Source organism: Eurosta solidaginis, unplaced genomic scaffold (genome assembly GCF_040869045.1).
Source record: "Eurosta solidaginis isolate ZX-2024a unplaced genomic scaffold, ASM4086904v1 ctg00001081.1, whole genome shotgun sequence".
In the NCBI taxonomy this organism is placed as follows: Eukaryota; Metazoa; Arthropoda; class Insecta; order Diptera; family Tephritidae; genus Eurosta; species Eurosta solidaginis.
In genome coordinates, this window is record NW_027136919.1 from 611,419 (window position 1) to 623,669 (window position 12,251).

The following is a 12,251-nucleotide window of genomic DNA, read 5'->3' on the forward strand; positions in this document are numbered from 1 at the left end:
GTAACCAAAACAAATGCGTTAAACAAATTCGTACACGTTATTTATCAATTTAACTCTAGAATTAAAGGATATACAACGAGAAACAATGTTTGACAACCTTTAAACAGTTTTAATAACTATCTCAAAAATTGTCGCTCTGATGCAAACAACTGATGAGTTATCTACTTAAATTTGATGAACCAAACGACTTACGTATTTTAAACATGCTAACCTTTAGCCCGGTAAGCAAATTAAAAAAAAAAACGCAATATGTAGGCTACACGAGAACGGAGACGTCGAGTAACCAAAACAAATGCGTTAAACAAATTCGTACACGTTATTTATCAATTTAACTCTAGAATTAAAGGATATACAACGAGAAATAACGTTTGACAACCTTTAAACAGTTTTAATAACTATCTCAAAAATTGTCGCTCTGATGCAAACAACTGATGAGTTATCTACTTAAATTTGATGAACAAAACGACGTACGTATTTTAAACATGCTAACCTTTAGCCCGGTAAGCAAATTAAAAAAAAAACGCAATATGTAGGCTACACGAGAACGGAGACGTCGAGTAACCAAAACAAATGCGTTAAACAAATTCGTACACGTTATTTATCAATTTAACTCTAGAATTAAAGGATATACAACGAGAAACAACGTTTGACAACCTTTAAACAGTTTTAATAACTATCTCAAAAATTGTCGCTCTGATGCAAACAACTGATGAGTTATCTACTTAAATTTGATGAAAAAAACGACTTACGTATTTTAAACATGCTAACCTTTAGCCCGGTAAGCAAATTAAAAAAAAAACGCAATATGTAGGCTACACGAGAACGGAGACGTCGAGTAACCAAACCAAATGCGTTAAACAAATTCGTACACGTTATTTATCAATTTAACTCTAGAATTAAAGGATATACAACGAGAAACAACGTTTGACAACCTTTAAACAGTTTTAATAACTATCTCAAAAATTATCGCTCTGATGCAAACAACTGATGAGTTATCTACTTAAATTTGATGAACAAAACGACTTACGTATTTTAAACATTAACCTTTAGCCCGGTAAGCAAATTAAAAAAAAAACGCAATATGTAGGCTACACGAGAACAGAGACGTCGAGTAACCAAACCAAATGCGTTAAACAAATTCGTACACGTTATTTATCAATTTAACTCTAGAATTAAAGGATATACAACGAGAAACAACGTTTGACAACCTTTAAACAGTTTTAATAACTATCTCAAAAATTGTCGCTCTGATGCAAACAACTGATGAGTTATCTACTTAAATTTGATGAAGAAAACGACTTACGTATTTTAAACATGCTAACCTTTAGCCCGGTAAGCAAATTAAAAAAAAAACGCAATATGTAGGCTACACGAGAACGGAGACGTCGAGTAACCAAAACAAATGCGTTAAACAAATTCGTACACGTTATTTATCAATTTAACTCTAGAATTAAAGGATATACAACGAGAAACAACGTTTGACAACCTTTAAACAGTTTTAATAACTATCTCAAAAATTGTCGCTCTGATGCAAACAACTGATGAGTTATCTACTTAAATTTGATGAACCAAACGACTTACGTAATTTAAACATATTAACCTTTAGCCCGGTAAGCAAACTAAAAAAAAAAACGCAATATGTAGGCTACACGAGAACGGAGACGTCGAGTAACCAAAACAAATGCGTTAAACAAATTCGTACACGTTATTTATCAATTTAACTCTAGAATTAAAGGATATACAACGAGAAACAACGTTTGACAACCTTTAAACAGTTTTAATAACTATCTCAAAAATTGTCGCTCTGATGCAAACAACTGATGAGTTATCTACTTAAATTTGATGAACAAAACGACTTACGTATTTTAAACATGCTAACCTTTAGCCCGGTAAGCAAATTAAAAAAAAAAACGCAATATGTAGGCTACACGAGAACGGAGACGTCGAGTAACCAAAACAAATGCGTTAAACAAATTCGTACACGTTATTTATCAATTTAACTCTAGAATTAAAGGATATACAACGAGAAACAACGTTTGACAACCTTTAAACAGTTTTAATGACTATCTCAAAAATTGTCGCTCTGATGCAAACAACTGATGAGTTATCTACTTAAATTTGATGAACAAAACGACTTACGTATTTTAAACATGCTAACCTTTAGCCCGGTAAGCAAATTAAAAAAAAAAACGCAATATGTAGGCTACACGAGAACGGAGACGTCGAGTAACCAAAACAAATGCGTCAAACAAATTCGTACACGTTATTTATCAATTTAACTATAGAATTAAAGGATATACAACGAGAAACAACGTTTGACAACCTTTAAACAGTTTTAATAACTATCTCAAAAATTGTCGCTCTGATGCAAACAACTGATGAGTTATCTACTTAAATTTGATGAACAAAACGACTTACGTATTTTAAACATGCTAACCTTTAGCCCGGTAAGCAAATTAAAAAAAAAACGCAATATGTAGGCTACACGAGAACGGAGACGTCGAGTAACCAAAACAAATGCGTTAAAAAAATTCGTACACGTTATTTATCAATTTAACTCTAGAATTAAAGGATATGCAACGAGAAACAACGTTTGACAACCTTTAAACAGTTTTAATAACTATCTCAAAAATTGTCGCTCTGATGCAAACAACTGATAAGTTATCTACTTAAATTTGATGAACAAAACGACTTACGTATTTTAAACATGCTAACCTTTAGCCCGGTAAGCAAATTAAAAAAAAAACGCAATATGTAGGCTAGACGAGAACGGAGACGTCGAGTAACCAAAACAAATGCGTTAAACAAATTCGTACACGTTATTTATCAATTTAACTCTAGAATTAAAGGATATACAACGAGAAACAACGTTTGACAACCTTTAAACAGTTTTAATAACTATCTCAAAAATTGTCGCTCTGATGCAAACAACTGATGAGTTATCTACTTAAATTTGATGAACAAAACGACTTACGTATTTTAAACATGCTAACCTTTAGCCCGGTAAGCAAATTAAAAAAAAAACGCAATATGTAGGCTACACGAGAACGGAGACGTCCAGTAACCAAAACAAATGCGTTAAACAAATTCGTACACGTTATTCATCAATTTAACTGTAGAATTAAAGGATATACAACGAGAAACAACGTTTGACAACCTTTAAACAGTTTTAATAACTATCTCAAAAATTGTCGCTCTGATGCAAACAACTGATGAGTTATCTACTTAAATTTGATGAAGAAAACGACTTACGTATTTTAAACATGCTAACCTTTAGCCCGGTAAGCAAATTTAAAAAAAACGCAATATGTAGGCTACACGAGAACGGAGACGTCGAGTAACCAAAACAAATGCGTTAAACAAATTCGTACACGTTATTTATCAATTTAACTCTAGAATTAAAGGATATACAACGAGAAACAACGTTTGACAACCTTTAAACAGTTTTAATAACTATCTCAAAAATTGTCGCTCTGTAACCAAAACAAATGCGTTAAACAAATTCGTACACGTTATTTATCAATTTAACTCTAGAATTAAAGGATATACAACGAGAAACAACGTTTGACAACCTTTAAACAGTTTTAATAACTATCTCAAAAATTGTCGCTCTGATGCAAACAACTGATGAGTTATCAACTTAAATTTGATGAACAAAACGACTTACGTATTTTAGTTTTAGTTTTAATAACTATCTCAAAAATTATCGCTCTGATGCAAACAACTGATGAGTTATCTACTTAAATTTGATGAACAAAACGACTTACGTATTTTAAACATGCTAACCTTTAGCCCGGTAAGCAAATTAAAAAAAAACGCAATATGTAGGCTACACGAGAACAGAGACGTCGAGTAACCAAACCAAATGCGTTAAACAAATTCGTACACGTTATTTATCAATTTAACTCTAGAATTAAAGGATATACAACGAGAAACAACGTTTGACAACCTTTAAACAGCTTTAATAACTATCTCAAAAATTGTCGCTCTGATGCAAACAACTGATGAGTTATCTACTTAAATGTGATGAACAAAACGACTTACGTATTTTAAACATGCTAACCTTTAGCCCGGTAAGCAAATTAAAAAAAAAACGCAATATGTAGGCTACACGAGAACGGAGACGTCGAGTAACCAAAACAAATGCGTTAAACAAATTCGTACACGTTATTTATAAATTTAACTCTAGAATTAAAGGATATACAACGAGAAACAACGTTTGACAACCTTTAAACAGTTTTAATAACTATCTCAAAAATTGTCGCTCTGTAACCAAAACAAATGCGTTAAACAAATTCGTACACGTTATTTATCAATTTAACTCTAGAATTAAAGGATATACAATGAGAAACAACGTTTGACAACCTTTAAACAGTTTTAATAACTATCTCAAAAATTGTCGCTCTGATGCAAACAACTGATGAGTTATCAACTTAAATTTGATGAACAAAACGACTTACGTATTTTAGTTTTAGTTTTAATAACTATCTCAAAAATTATCGCTCTGATGCAAACAACTGATGAGTTATCTACTTAAATTTGATGAACAAAACGACTTACGTATTTTAAACATGCCAACCTTTAGCCCGGTAAGCAAATTAAAAAAAAACGCAATATGTAGGCTACACGAGAACAGAGACGTCGAGTAACCAAACCAAATGCGTTAAACAAATTCGTACACGTTATTTATCAATTTAACTCTAGAATTAAAGGATATACAACGAGAAACAACGTTTGACAACCTTTAAACAGTTTTAATAACTATCTCAAAAATTGTCGCTCTGATGCAAACAACTGATGAGTTATCTACTTAAATGTGATGAACAAAACGACTTACGTATTTTAAACATGCTAACCTTTAGCCCGGTAAGCAAATTAAAAAAAAAAAACGCAATATGTAGGCTACACGAGAACGGAGACGTCGAGTAACCAAAACAAATGCGTTAAACAAATTCGTACACGTTATTTATAAATTTAACTCTAGAATTAAAGGATATACAACGAGAAACAACGTTTGACAACCTTTAAACAGTTTTCATAACTATCTCAAAAATTGTCGCTCTGATGCAAACAACTGCTGAGTTATCTACTCAAATTTGTTGAACAAAACGACTTACGTATTTTAAACATGCTAACCTTTAGCCCGGTAAGCAAATTAAAAAAAAAAACGCAATATGTAGGCTACACGAGAACGGAGACATCGAGTAACCAAAAAAAATGCGTTAAACAAATTCGTACACGTTATTTATCAATTTAACTCTAGAATTAAAGGATATACAACGCGAAACAACGTTTGACAACCTTTAAACAGTTTTAATAACTATCTCAAAAATTGTCGCTCTGATGCAAACAACTGATGAGTTATCTACTTAAATTTGATGAACAAAACGACTTACGTATTTTAAACATGCTAACCTTTAGCCCGGTAAGCAAATTAAAAAAAAAACGCAATATGTAGGCTACACGAGAACGGAGACGTCCAGTAACCAAAACAAATGCGTTAAACAAATTCGTACACGTTATTCATCAATTTAACTGTAGAATTAAAGGATATACAACGAGAAACAACGTTTGACAACCTTTAAACAGTTTTAATAACTATCTCAAAAATTGTCGCTCTGTTGCAAACAACTGATGAGTTATCTACTTAAATTTGATGAAGAAAACGACTTACGTATTTTAAACATGCTAACCTTTAGCCCGGTAAGCAAATTAAAAAAAAAACGCAATATGTAGGCTACACGAGAACGGAGACGTCGAGTAACCAAAACAAATGCGTTAAACAAATTCGTACACGTTATTTATCAATTTAACTCTAGAATTAAAGGATATACAACGAGAAACAACGTTTGACAACCTTTAAACAGTTTTAATAACTATCTCAAAAATTGTCGCTCTGTAACCAAAACAAATGCGTTAAACAAATTCGTACACGTTATTTATCAATTTAACTCTAGAATTAAAGGATATACAACGAGAAACAACGTTTGACAACCTTTAAACAGTTTTAATAACTATCTCAAAAATTGTCGCTCTGTAACCAAAACAAATGCGTTAAACAAATTCGTACACGTTATTTAACAATTTAACTCTAGAATTAAAGGATATACAACGAGAAACAACGTTTGACAACCTTTAAACAGTTTTAATAACTATCTCAATGCAAACAACTGATGAGTTATCTACTTAAATTTGATGAACCAAACGACTTACGTATTTTAAACATATTAACCTTTAGCCCGGTAAGCAAACTAAAAAAAAAAACGCAATATGTAGGCTACACGAGAACGGAGACGTCGAGTAACCAAAACAAATGCGTTAAACAAATAACTATCTCAAAAATTGTCGCTCTGATGCAAACAACTGATGAGTTATCTACTTAAATTTGATGAACAAAACGACTTACGTATTTTAAACATGCTAACCTTTAGCCCGGTAAGCAAATTTAAAAAAAAACGCAATATGTAGGCTACACGAGAACGGAGACGTCGAGTAACCAAAACAAATGCGTTAAACAAATTCGTACACGTTATTTATCAATCTAACTCTAGAATTAAAGGATATACAACGAGAAACAACGTTTGACAACCTTTAAACAGTTTTAATGACTATCTCAAAAATTGTCGCTCTGATGCAAACAACTGATGAGTTATCTACTTAAATTTGATGAACAAAACGACTTACGTATTTTAAACATGCTAACCTTTAGCCCGGTAAGCAAATTAAAAAAAAAAACGCAATATGTAGGCTACACGAGAACGGAGACGTCGAGTAACCAAAACAAATGCGTCAAACAAATTCGTACACGTTATTTATCAATTTAACTATAGAATTAAAGGATATACAACGAGAAACAACGTTTGACAACCTTTAAACAGTTTTAATAACTATCTCAAAAATTGTCGCTCTGATGCAAACAACTGATGAGTTATCTACTTAAATTTGATGAACAAAACGACTTACGTATTTTAAACATGCTAACCTTTAGCCCGGTAAGCAAATTAAAAAAAAAACGCAATATGTAGGCTACACGAGAACGGAGACGTCGAGTAACCAAAACAAATGCGTTAAAAAAATTCGTACACGTTATTTATCAATTTAACTCTAGAATTAAAGGATATGCAACGAGAAACAACGTTTGACAACCTTTAAACAGTTTTAATAACTATCTCAAAAATTGTCGCTCTGATGCAAACAACTGATAAGTTATCTACTTAAATTTGATGAACAAAACGACTTACGTATTTTAAACATGCTAACCTTTAGCCCGGTAAGCAAATTAAAAAAAAAACGCAATATGTAGGCTAGACGAGAACGGAGACGTCGAGTAACCAAAACAAATGCGTTAAACAAATTCGTACACGTTATTTATCAATTTAACTCTAGAATTAAAGGATATACAACGAGAAACAACGTTTGACAACCTTTAAACAGTTTTAATAACTATCTCAAAAATTGTCGCTCTGATGCAAACAACTGATGAGTTATCTACTTAAATTTGATGAACAAAACGACTTACGTATTTTAAACATGCTAACCTTTAGCCCGGTAAGCAAATTAAAAAAAAAACGCAATATGTAGGCTACACGAGAACGGAGACGTCCAGTAACCAAAACAAATGCGTTAAACAAATTCGTACACGTTATTCATCAATTTAACTGTAGAATTAAAGGATATACAACGAGAAACAACGTTTGACAACCTTTACACAGTTTTAATAACTATCTCAAAAATTGTCGCTCTGATGCAAACAACTGATGAGTTATCTACTTAAATTTGATGAAGAAAACGACTTACGTATTTTAAACATGCTAACCTTTAGCCCGGTAAGCAAATTTAAAAAAAACGCAATATGTAGGCTACACGAGAACGGAGACGTCGAGTAACCAAAACAAATGCGTTAAACAAATTCGTACACGTTATTTATCAATTTAACTCTAGAATTAAAGGATATACAACGAGAAACAACGTTTGACAACCTTTAAACAGTTTTAATAACTATCTCAAAAATTGTCGCTCTGTAACTAAAACAAATGCGTTAAACAAATTCGTACACGTTATTTATCAATTTAACTCTAGAATTAAAGGATATACAACGAGAAACAACGTTTGACAACCTTTAAACAGTTTTAATAACTATCTCAAAAATTGTCGCTCTGATGCAAACAACTGATGAGTTATCAACTTAAATTTGATGAACAAAACGACTTACGTATTTTAGTTTTAGTTTTAATAACTATCTCAAAAATTATCGCTCTGATGCAAACAACTGATGAGTTATCTACTTAAATTTGATGAACAAAACGACTTACGTATTTTAAACATGCTAACCTTTAGCCCGGTAAGCAAATTAAAAAAAAAACGCAATATGTAGGCTACACGAGAACAGAGACGTCGAGTAACCAAACCAAATGCGTTAAACAAATTCGTACACGTTATTTATCAATTTAACTCTAGAATTAAAGGATATACAACGAGAAACAACGTTTGACAACCTTTAAACAGCTTTAATAACTATCTCAAAAATTGTCGCTCTGATGCAAACAACTGATGAGTTATCTACTTAAATGTGATGAACAAAACGACTTACGTATTTTAAACATGCTAACCTTTAGCCCGGTAAGCAAATTAAAAAAAAAACGCAATATGTAGGCTACACGAGAACGGAGACGTCGAGTAACCAAAACAAATGCGTTAAACAAATTCGTACACGTTATTTATAAATTTAACTCTAGAATTAAAGGATATACAACGAGAAACAACGTTTGACAACCTTTAAACAGTTTTAATAACTATCTCAAAAATTGTCGCTCTGTAACCAAAACAAATGCGTTAAACAAATTCGTACACGTTATTTATCAATTTAACTCTAGAATTAAAGGATATACAATGAGAAACAACGTTTGACAACCTTTAAACAGTTTTAATAACTATCTCAAAAATTGTCGCTCTGATGCAAACAACTGATGAGTTATCAACTTAAATTTGATGAACAAAACGACTTACGTATTTTAGTTTTAGTTTTAATAACTATCTCAAAAATTATCGCTCTGATGCAAACAACTGATGAGTTATCTACTTAAATTTGATGAACAAAACGACTTACGTATTTTAAACATGCCAACCTTTAGCCCGGTAAGCAAATTAAAAAAAAACGCAATATGTAGGCTACACGAGAACAGAGACGTCGAGTAACCAAACCAAATGCGTTAAACAAATTCGTACACGTTATTTATCAATTTAACTCTAGAATTAAAGGATATACAACGAGAAACAACGTTTGACAACCTTTAAACAGTTTTAATAAATATCTCAAAAATTGTCGCTCTGATGCAAACAACTGATGAGTTATCTACTTAAATGTGATGAACAAAACGACTTACGTATTTTAAACATGCTAACCTTTAGCCCGGTAAGCAAATTAAAAAAAAAAACGCAATATGTAGGCTACACGAGAACGGAGACGTCGAGTAACCAAAACAAATGCGTTAAACAAATTCGTACACGTTATTTATAAATTTAACTCTAGAATTAAAGGATATACAACGAGAAACAACGTTTGACAACCTTTAAACAGTTTTAATAACTATCTCAAAAATTGTCGCTCTGATGCAAACAACTGCTGAGTTATCTACTCAAATTTGTTGAACAAAACGACTTACGTATTTTAAACATGCTAACCTTTAGCCCGGTAAGCAAATTAAAAAAAAAACGCAATATGTAGGCTACACGAGAACGGAGACATCGAGTAACCAAAAAAAATGCGTTAAACAAATTCGTACACGTTATTTATCAATTTAACTCTAGAATTAAAGGATATACAACGCGAAACAACGTTTGACAACCTTTAAACAGTTTTAATAACTATCTCAAAAATTGTCGCTCTGATGCAAACAACTGATGAGTTATCTACTTAAATTTGATGAACAAAACGACTTACGTATTTTAAACATGCTAACCTTTAGCCCGGTAAGCAAATTAAAAAAAAAACGCAATATGTAGGCTACACGAGAACGGAGACGTCCAGTAACCAAAACAAATGCGTTAAACAAATTCGTACACGTTATTCATCAATTTAACTGTAGAATTAAAGGATATACAACGAGAAACAACGTTTGACAACCTTTAAACAGTTTTAATAACTATCTCAAAAATTGTCGCTCTGTTGCAAACAACTGATGAGTTATCTACTTAAATTTGATGAAGAAAACGACTTACGTATTTTAAACATGCTAACCTTTAGCCCGGTGAGCAAATTAAAAAAAAAACGCAATATGTAGGCTACACGAGAACGGAGACGTCGAGTAACCAAAACAAATGCGTTAAACAAATTCGTACACGTTATTTATCAATTTAACTCTAGAATTAAAGGATATACAACGAGAAACAACGTTTGACAACCTTTAAACAGTTTTAATAACTATCTCAAAAATTGTCGCTCTGTAACCAAAACAAATGCGTTAAACAAATTCGTACACGTTATTTATCAATTTAACTCTAGAATTAAAGGATATACAACGAGAAACAACGTTTGACAACCTTTAAACAGTTTTAATAACTATCTCAAAAATTGTCGCTCTGATGCAAACAACTGATGAGTTATCAACTTAAATTTGATGAACAAAACGACTTACGTATTTTAGTTTTAGTTTTAATAACTATCTCAAAAATTATCGCTCTGATGCAAACAACTGATGAGTTATCTACTTAAATTTGATGAACAAAACGACTTACGTATTTTAAACATGCTAACCTTTAGCCCGGTAAGCAAATAAAAAAAAAAACGCAATATGTAGGCTACACGAGAACAGAGACGTCGAGTAACCAAACCAAATGCGTTAAACAAATTCGTACACGTTATTTATCAATTTAACTCTAGAATTAAAGGATATACAACGAGAAACAACGTTTGACAATTTTAATAACTATCTCAAAAATTGTCGCTCTGATGCAAACAACTGATGAGTTATCTACTTAAATGCGATGAACAAAACGACTTACGTATTTTAAACATGCTAACCTTTAGCCCGGTAAGCAAATTAAAAAAAAAACGCAATATGTAGGCTACACGAGAACGGAGACGTCGAGTAACCAAAACAAATGCGTTAAACAAATTCGTACACGTTATTTATAAATTTAACTCTAGAATTAAAGGATATACAACGAGAAACAACGTTTGACAACCTTTAAACAGTTTTAATAACTATCTCAAAAATTGTCGCTCTGTAACCAAAACAAATGCGTTAAACAAATTCGTACACGTTATTTATCAATTTAACTCTAGAATTAAAGGATATACAACGAGAAACAACGTTTGACAACCTTTAAACAGTTTTAATAACTATCTCAAAAATTGTCGCTCTGATGCAAACAACTGATGAGTTATCAACTTAAATTTGATGAACAAAACGACTTACGTATTTTAGTTTTAGTTTTAATAACTATCTCAAAAATTATCGCTCTGATGCAAACAACTGATGAGTTATCTACTTAAATTTGATGAACAAAACGACTTACGTATTTTAAACATGCCAACCTTTAGCCCGGTAAGCAAATTAAAAAAAAAACGCAATATGTAGGCTACACGAGAACAGAGACGTCGAGTAACCAAACCAAATGCGTTAAACAAATTCGTACACGTTATTTATCAATTTAACTCTAGAATTAAAGGATATACAACGAGAAACAACGTTTGACAACCTTTAAACAGTTTTAATAACTATCTCAAAAATTGTCGCTCTGATGCAAACAACTGATGAGTTATCTACTTAAATTTGTTGAACAAAACGACTTACGTATTTTAAGCATGCTAACCTTTAGCCCGGTAAGCAAATTAAAAAAAAACGCAATATGTAGGCTACACGAGAACGGAGACGTCGAGTAACCAAACCAAATACGTTAAACAAATTCGTACACGTTATTTATCAATTTAACTCTAGAATTAAAGGATATACAACGAGAAACAACGTTTGACAACCTATAAACAGTTTTAATAACTATCTCAAAAATTGTCGCTCTGATGCAAACAACTGATGAGTTATCTACTTAAATTTGATGAACAAAACGACTTACGTATTTTAAAAATGCTAACCTTTAGCCCGGTAAGCAAATTAAAAAAAAACGCAATATGTAGGCTACACGAGAACGGAGACGTCGAGTAACCAAAACAAATACGTTAAACAAATTCGTACACGTTATTTATCAATTTAACTCTAGAATTAAAGGATATACAACGAGAAACAACGTTTGAC